The sequence below is a fragment of the Cebus imitator genome, unplaced genomic scaffold (genome assembly GCF_001604975.1).
Source record: "Cebus imitator isolate Cc_AM_T3 unplaced genomic scaffold, Cebus_imitator-1.0 Scaffold420, whole genome shotgun sequence".
NCBI lineage: Eukaryota > Metazoa > Chordata > Mammalia > Primates > Cebidae > Cebus > Cebus imitator.
Genome location: NW_016107735.1, coordinates 1,822,237 through 1,831,287, shown reverse-complemented (window position 1 = coordinate 1,831,287; position 9,051 = coordinate 1,822,237). Strand labels below are relative to the sequence as shown.

General features: G+C 51.4%; 1 long non-coding RNA gene across 1 annotated transcript in view; it reads right to left on the bottom strand.

Annotated features, from left to right (window-relative positions):
• The window catches only part of LOC108290071, a 22,899-nt gene that overhangs the window by 13,012 nt on the left and 836 nt on the right, over positions 1-9,051 (bottom strand). The window lies entirely within an intron of this gene.

Genomic DNA, 9,051 nt, shown 5'->3' with positions numbered 1-9,051 from the left:
CCACCATGCCCAGCTAATTTTTTGTATTTTTATTAGAGACGGGGTTTCACCATGTTGACCAGGATGGTCTCGATCTCTCAACCTCATGATCCACCCGCCTTAGCCTCCCAAAGTGCTGGGATTACAGGCGTGAGCCACCGCGCCTGACAATTTTTATTTTTGAGATGGAGTTTCACTCCTGTCACCTAGGCTGGAGTGCAATGGCACAGTCTTGGTTTACTACAACCTTCGCCTCCTGGGTTCAAGTGATTTTCCCACCCCAGCCTCCCAAGTAGCCAGGATTACAGGCATGCACCACCACCCCTTGCTAATTTTTGTATTTTTAGTAGAGACAGGGTTTCACCATGTTGGCCAGGCTGGTCTCGAACTCCTGACGTCAGGTGATCCACCCACCTCGGCCTCCCAATGTGCTGGGATTACAGGTGTGAGCCACGGCGCCTGGCCGCAATCCTGTGTTATTTATTTCACTGGTCTCCACTCCACCTAGTGCAACACCTGGCACAAAGGGAGCCTTAATAGAGATCTGTTAGGTAAACGTGTACATGACCTCTCACCTTCCCAAACAGAACCACCCTTCTTGGGGCACCTCTAGTTTCTATAGCCTGGGGCTCTGTGGTCCCCACCCACCCCCAGCAGTACTTTGAAGGCTGTCAGAAAACCAACTACAGTTGTCCATTCTCAAAAGATAAAATCTAGCCAAGAGCTGAAACACGTAGAGAAAATTCTAGCTTTTCTGAGCTCTAGCCAACAAGCAGTCCACATGCTGGGGTCCCTGAATCTGTTGTCACCAAGCTTGTCTGACACAGTGCCTACCTTCTACTTATACTGAAAATCCTCCATCTGTTCTTGTTGTCAAATTGTTTAGCAGATTCAGAAGATTTTATGATGTCACACCATGTATGTCACACACGAGGCCCCATGTGAGAAGCCTCTTTCAGAATTTGTTCCTGGAAATATTTGTCCCTGTGGAGGAACTGATCTCCTTCCTCTTTTCTGATAGTAAGAGTGTTTCAGTTTTTGCCCTGGTTGCCGGGAAACTCAAATCCAAATTTCCAGATTAATCACAGCAGCTACGGCAACCCTTAAGATTGCTATTTTTTCTCTTGAGCAGTAAGAATCCATTGAATGAATTAATCTTCCCTGTCGTAATGCCATTTCATGTCCTTTCGAGAAAAAGATGAAGCATGCATGTGTTTCAAAATTATGACAACAAGATGGTCAGTGGAAGCCATGTAGGATACTGTTGAGGCTGGAGCTCTGGAGCCAGACTGCCTGTGTGCAAATCCTAGCTCTGCCTTTCACTCACTTGGGGCTTGTGCACAAGTGTCTGGTGGAGCACCAGCCATTCAGCGAATGTACCAGGGAACCAGTACTAGTTACAGCCCCCTCTGGGCCTCAGCACATTTGTAAGATAAGTTCTTAGAATTCTGAAAAGAAGCAAAGGAGAATAAAGACAAAGAGAAAGCCTTTGGTGAGGAGCAGGTGACTTGGCAAGAGCTATTTCTGGGCACAGAAGGGGAGGAATCAGGGGTCACAGGTGCTGAACTCTTGGGGCAGGGGAGGGAGGGAGAGGAGAGGCAGAGAGAAAGTTCAGAGCTCCTGCTAGAGAGGGTGTGGGGAGTGGGCATTTAGATTGAGCTGCCCCTCCAAGCCTGTATGCTTCAGCCCACCTGGAATTCCTGGCTGGGCCACTCTTTCTTGTAAAGGGTGGATAATGGAGAGTCAGAGTCACTCCTCATCTGGCTTTGGGTTTGGTTTTTGATTTTGCTATGGCTGCACCAATGACACTTTCAAGATACGTGGGGGTGACGGTGGAAGGAATGGGGTTGGGGGGACAGGTGCTTGGAAAGGTAGAAGGCAGCCACTGCCCTAGAGGGCAACCTGCAGTCTCACTGGTGACCCAGGCCGTCTCTGGAGGGAGCCGGCAGCAGACACCGTAAGCTGAGTCCCTAAGTGCCCAGGGGATTTGGAGGAGACGGGCAGCTAAGCAAAGCTGGATTTCCGAAGGAAGGTTTCTGGTACAAGTGGTTTCAGAGGCGGGAGAGGACGTTGGGGAGTAGAACAGAGGGGTGTGGTCCACGCCAGGCTCAGAGGGAACAGAGAAGCTGTGGGCGATGGGGCAGGTGATTTGTTTCAGGGGCAATTTGGGGTGTGGCCCCTGTCCCCCAAGTGTGTGGCCTGGAGTAGGTGCCCTTCAAACCTGCTGAGCACTGAGGTGGAACTGTGCACCCCGTTTGGAAGGGGTTCATTTAGAAAGATTACTGTATTGGGAAGGGCAAGTTGAGGGCTGACAGAGAGGGTCAGGCCTATGTCCTTCTGCTACCGCTTCAACACTCCCTACCCTATCGCCAGTGCCCAGTGGAGGGGCTCATTCCCATGCCCCAGGCCTTCCCTATCGCCAGCGCCCAGCGGAGGGGCTCACTCCCATGCTCCAGACCTTCCCTATCGCCAGTGCCCAGCGGAGGGGCTCACTCCTATGCTCCAGACCTTCCCTATCGCCAGTGCCCAGCGGAGGGGCTCACTCCCATGCCCCAGACCTTCCAGTGGCTGCCCATGGCTGCAAGCTCTTCATGGTCTGATGGTGGATGGGGATCCAGGGAAACCAGGAAGACCATCATGGGACACTCCTCTGACAGGCAGTGTGGCGGGGTGGGAGTGGTGGGGGGTGGTGGAGTGCCTCTGAGAAGTTGAGAATGGGATCAGAAGTCCCTCTGGGCCCAAGCCCGGTGGCGAGGAGGCAGAATATTTCCAACAGGTGACATGTGAGGAACAAAACCATCAGAGAGGTCCTTGCTAGGGCAGAGATTGGGTGCTCTCAGGCAGGACACAGGGGAGAAGAAAAAGAGCTGGGTGTCAGAGTGGATCTGAGCAGGAAGGCCAGTGTGAGCCACTTCATTGCAGAAAGACTATGAGGGGGAGTGTGGGCAGGGTGTGTAACATGAGAAGGACTTCACCTGCCCAGTGAATTGTGGGGGCAGGGATTACATAGGAGTTCAGAGTTCTCTGCTACCCTGCTGTCTGGAATTTTCCATAATAAAAAGCTTTTTGAAAAGAAGAATGCACATTTTGCTACAATCACTGTCATTATTTCTAGGCCCCTGCGATGTTCCATCAACCTCCAGAATGTCCCGGGGCAGCCCCCTGCAGCATCTCAGTAGCCTGTCTGCCCTGGACAGGGTTCAGGGACCTCCCCTGGACCTGGAGTGATTAGTCTTGAAAAATGTCTTCTTGGGATGGAGAAGGCCTTTCTAAGCAGGTCACAAACTCAGAAGCCATAAAAGAAAGTATTTTCAGGTTTGATCTCATAAAAATAAAAATCTTCAATAAGACAAATAACACCATAACCAAAGTTAAAAGACAAGCAACAAATTAAGAGTTGAAGGGGAAAAAAGAAAATAGCCTCAATATTCCCCACAAACATCTGTCTATAAGCAGAGGGAAGTCAAGAGGAATAATTTCTCTGAGGAAGGTCTTGGTGCAGTGGTGTCTCTATAAAGACACTAACTATAAATTAATATAACAAAACTTACCCTATCAGCCAGAAATGAGATCACCCTTTTTAGGAGGACCACCTGTATTAGTGCATTTTCACACTGCTGATAAAGACATACCCAAGACTGGGTAATTTATCTAAAAAAAAAAGAGACTTAATGGACTCACAGTTCCACTCAGCTGGGGAGGCTTCACAATCATGGTGGAAGGCAAAAGGCACATCTTACATGGCAGCAGGCAAAGAGAGAAAGAATCAAGCGAAAGGAGTTTCCCCTTATAAATCATCAGATCTCATGAGACTTACTACCATGAGAACAGTATAGGGGAAACCGTCTCCATGATTCAATTATCTCCCACCAGGTCCCTCCCACAACACATGGGAATTATGGGAGCTACAATTCAAGATGAATTTTCAGCGGGGACACGGCCAAACCATCTCACCACCTCAACAGGGAAGTTTGCAGTTCACTTTTCATGGCTTCCCATTTAACAGATTCCTGGGTAGGTTCATGGGGCCAATAGCCCGACACACCTCACATAAAGCCCTACAAGCCACTTGGTGGCTAGCACCTCCTGCCACAAACTAGCGCCAGTGGAGAGTTTGCATGTCTCTACTCTCTCCCAGACATTATTCTAGTTAGTTGATTCCCTGCCAGCAGCACAGCATGAATGCCATCCCGTGCCCTGCCCCTGTCTTCTAGTGATCAAATTCCAGCTTGAAGGAAGCAAGGAGGGTGGTCCCATGGAGGTGATGCTGATGGGCTGGATAAGGAGTGGTGGCAAGATGTGCACACTCATGGTCTTTTGGACGGCCCCTGGGATCCTCAAGTGCCCTAACAGCCCAATTGTGGCACCTGTGATGGATACAGAGACCCTCCTCTCCAGCCCCCCTGCCTAGTAGCTGCTGATACCCTTAGGGTTTGAGAGCCTGACACGTCTGCCAGGCTGTCCTCTAGAGAGGCCAAAGAGTTTATGTGGCAGGGACTTGGTACACGCAGAGAGTGTGGATTCCACTCAAGTGAGGACTAGAAGGATGGTGGGTGAGGTCTCATGACACGGAAGGGTGATGGTTCCACTCACTTGATGGGCATCCTGGAACTGAGAGTGCTTAGGTCCAGCAAACTCCTGGGCTGTCAAACATGTCAGTGTAGGCTCGGGAATGGGGGTGCCGCTGCTCTGTCCTGCTGGACTTGTTCACAGGCCACTCACAGAATCCCCAGGGTGAATGGGCCCTTGAAAGAGTAAGAGTTGGCCAGGCACAGTAGCTCATGCCTGTAATCCCTGCACTTTGGGAGGCTGAGGCGGGTGGATCACCTGAGGTCAGGAGTTTGAGACCAGCCTGGCCAATATGGTGAAACGCTGTTTCTACTAAAAATACAAAAATTAGCCTAGTGTCATAGCATATGCCTGTAATCCCAGCTAGTCAGGAGGCTGAGGCAGGAGAATGGCTTGAACCCGGGAGGCAGAGATTGACATGAGCCAAGACTGCGCCACTGCACTCCAGCCTGGGCAACAAGAAACTCCATCTCAAAAAAAAAAAAAAAGAAAGAGAGAAAGAGGCAGAGTTTCAGGAGTAGTCAGACAGCAGCTACTCAAAGCTGCCAGGCCCCTTAGGCTCTCCTCTGCTCTGAGTGTGTGGATCAAAACGAGGAACGGGGCCCAGCCAGAAGGCTCGGGACTCTCCCTAGGCACACTGCCATGTCACTGTGGGCACTGGGGCAGACAAAGTCGCTAACGAGAAACTGTGCCAAGGGTGGTGGGAGATGGAGATGCCCCCAAATACCATCCTTTGACCTTATGAGCCCACAAGATGACTTTGACCATCTAAAGAGGAACAGAACTCCAGCGAGTTCCGCCTCAGTTTTTCTGTTCCCAGATGGCAGAGAATGTCAAGCACAAATGGGAAGAAGCCTGACTTCCTCTTTTTCTTTTTCTTTTTAAGGCAGGGTCTTGCTCTGTTGCCCAGACTGGAGTGCAGTGGCTCAATCACAGCTCACTGCAGCCTCCACCTCCTGGGCTCAAACGATCCTCCCGTCTCAGCCTCCCTAGCTGGGATCATAGGCACATGCCACCATGCGTGGCTAATTTTTAAAAAGGAATGGAAAACCAAACATTGTATGTCCTCACTGATATGTGGGAGCTAAGCTATGAGGACATGAGGACACAAAGGCATAAGAAGGATGCAATGGGCTTTAGGGACTTCGGGGGAAAAGTGGGAGGTGGGTGAAGGAATAAAAGACTACAAATATGGTGCAGTGTATACTGTTGGGGTGATGGGTGCACCAACATCTCACAGATCCACTAAAGAACTTACTCATGTAACCAAATACCACCTGTACCCCAATATCGTATGGATAAATTGTGTGTGTGTGTGTGTGTGTGTGTGTGTGTGTGTGTGTGTGTGTAGACAGGGGTCTCCTTATGTTGCCCAGGCTGGTCTTGAACTCCTGGTTTCAAGCGATCCTCCTGCCCTCAACCTCCCAAAGGGCTGGGATTACAGGTGTGATCACTGCACCCAGCCAAAACCTGACTTCTAAAGGCAGAGGCCCACGTGAGAAAGTCGTTGAGGCAGTGAGCTGCAGAGGACGACGACTTACATTTCTCATTTGTGAGTGTCAAGCCCATGGGTTGGGGCGGATTGCTTGCCTACAATGCCCAGGCTTGTCCTTCCGGGGTTCAGAAGGCATGTGCAGGGACTCCTGCGGTGTGAGAGAGTCACCCTTTGGCATGTGGGTTCCCGACTGGCGTTGACTGTCACCAGCTGGAATGCCTGTCTGGGGCTGCGGTTTCCATCTTCATGGCTACTGGAAAAGTGTATTTGCTTGGGGGCTTAAACAAGAAGGAAAGCCTCTTTCTGTGTCATGTAGAAGCCCAGTCAGAGCAGCCCAGGGCTGGAGAGGGGATCTGCAGTGCTCCTGGGCACAGGCTTCTTCCGGCTTATTGTTTTCATCTCCAGGGTGTGGCTCTTTTCCTGTGGTTGCAGATGGCAGCCAGCTCCAGACACAGCTTGGAGGATAGGATGCAGAAGGGGTGCAAAAGGCCAACCCCAGCCTTCTTTGCAGGAAGGTTCCAGAAGTTGCCACACATCACTCAGATCCAGGTTGGGCATGGTGGCTCACACCTGTAAACCCAGCACTTTGGGAGGCTGAAGCAGGAGGATTGCTTGAAGCTGGGAGTTCAAGACCAGCCTGGGCAACGTAGTGAGACCCCATATCTACAAAAAGAAAACACAAAAAACCCCAAGTTAGCCAGGGAGGGTGGTGCCCCTGTAATCCCAGCCATTAGGGAGGCTGAGTCAGGAGGATCGCTTGAGCCCAGGAATTAGAGGCTTCGGTGAGCCACGATCACCCCACTGCACTCCAGCCTGGGTGACAGAGGAAGACCCTTCTCCCCAGTCACTCCCCCAAAACCCCAAAGAACAAAATACTCAGATCCAGGGGCATGGTGACATGACCAGACCTAGCTGCAAGAGAGGCTGGGACATGTGGGTTTCATGTGGGAGGACCACTCATGTGTCAACTGGGGGAGTTTAATGGAATCTTGATAAATATGTAGAAGACATATTCAATGGAAAGAACAATGGGACCCATTGCCGCATTTTTTATTCATGTGACTTTCATATATTGCTTGTTATGTGTTAGTCATTTCAACTAAGCATTTTCCATGGATTAACTTGTTTAACCTTTTCAAGAGTCTGTGGAGCAGCTAATAGCGGCTCCTGTTTTGTTTTTTTTGAGTTGGAGTTTCATTCTTGTTGCCCAGGCTGGAGTGCAGTGGCGCAATCTCAGCTCACTGCAACCTCTGCCTCCCAGATTCAAGCGATTCTCCTGCCTCAGCCTCCCAAGTAGCTGGGATTACAGGTACCTGCCACCATACCTGGCTAATTTTTTTGGTATTTTTAGTAGAGATGGGGTTTCACCATGTTGGCCAGGCTAGTGTAGAACTTTTGACCTCAGGTGATCTGCCTACCTCGGCCTCCCAAAGTGCTGGGATTACAGGTGTGAGCCACCGTGCCCGGCCGGCCCCTGTTTTATAGATGACGAGGAAGCTTAAGTGGAAAACTTGGGGTTATATAGCAAGTAAGTGGCTGAGCCAGGATTGGAACTCAGTCGCTTTAAGATGTATGCTCTCATCTCCTGCACTATTTTGTCACCCACATGGGGCTGCTGCCCATAGGACTCAGCTGCTGCCCTTCACCTGGCTGGGGGGTGGGCTAGCCAGGCCACCAACCTCTGGGGTCAGCTAAGAAACTGAGCTATTGGGCTCTGAGTGTCCCTTGCTGCAGCCTAAACAGGACAAGCCCAGGTGATGCCAGTCACTGCCAGAAGGGCCATGAGCATTGCTGCAGAGCCTGGGGCTGCCCAGGAAGCACAGAGCTACTCAGCATTGGCAGTTGCCCCTTACCTGGTGGCAGGGAGACTTGGGACTTTGCCTGTGCTCAAGGGGCTGGGGGACAGGGCAGCTTGGGATGAGTCACAGTAACTGCCCAGGGGATGAGAAAGTGCCTCTGAGCAGCTCAGGGTGGATGAGGCCTCTCATGTGGATAATGGGGGTACCCCCAGACAGAAGCTGACAACTGTGACCCCAACCCTGCAGGGAGTGGGAGGTGAAGACAGGCTGTGAGAGCCAGGGTTGTGATATAGGGGCAGTGACCTCCTAGGCTGGGCACCTCCTGCTCTCTGTAAAGCAGCTTCACCTTTTTTTTTTGAGACAGAGTCTCGCTCTGTCTCCCAGGCTGGAGTGCAGTGGTATGATCTCAGCTCACTACATCCTCTGCCTCCTGGGTTCAAGCGATTCTCCTGCTTTAGCCTCCCGAGTAGCTGGGATTAAAGGCGCATGCCACCATACCCGGCTAATTTTTTTGTATTTTTGTAGAAACATGGTGACATAGGGACTGGCCCTCAGAAACCTGGGGCTTCTGAGAGCAAGGCCCTATGTCACCATGATGGCCAGGCAGGTCTCAAACTCCTGACAGCAAGTGATCCGCCCTCCTTGGCCTCCCACAGTGCTGGGATTTACAGGCGTGAGCCACCCTGCCCAGCCAGCTTAACCCTTTTGAATGGAAGTGCCCACCTAGGTGGATGGAAAAATAGAGGAACTCACAGCTGATAGAGGAGTCTTTCCTCACAGCGAGAATGAAGAAAGGCCTTCAGATCAGGGAGCCAAAAAGCCAGCAAGGATCCTTCTCCTCCCCGTGGCCTCGGGGCAGAGGGACCACACTACGGGGTCCTCTGTTTTGGGTGGCAGCGATTGTCTTGGGGGACTCAGCTGAGGACAGGAACTCTGGTGTCCAGCCTGGATGACTACCCCTTTTTGCTCCTTCCTTCCAGGGCCTATGGGAGAAGCAGTCGGCATGTTCTGCAGGGTGCTGAGATTATATCTTGCAGACGGTCTAACGGGGTAGGAGCATTTTTCTTCTTTTCCGGAGCCCTTTCACGTGTCCTGGGTGGGGTGGTAGTGGCAGCAGCGGTGGTGGAGATTGGCAGGAAGAAATGAAAAGATATTCCTGCCGGGCGTGGTGGCTCACGCCTGTAATCCCAGCACTTTGGGAGGCCAAGG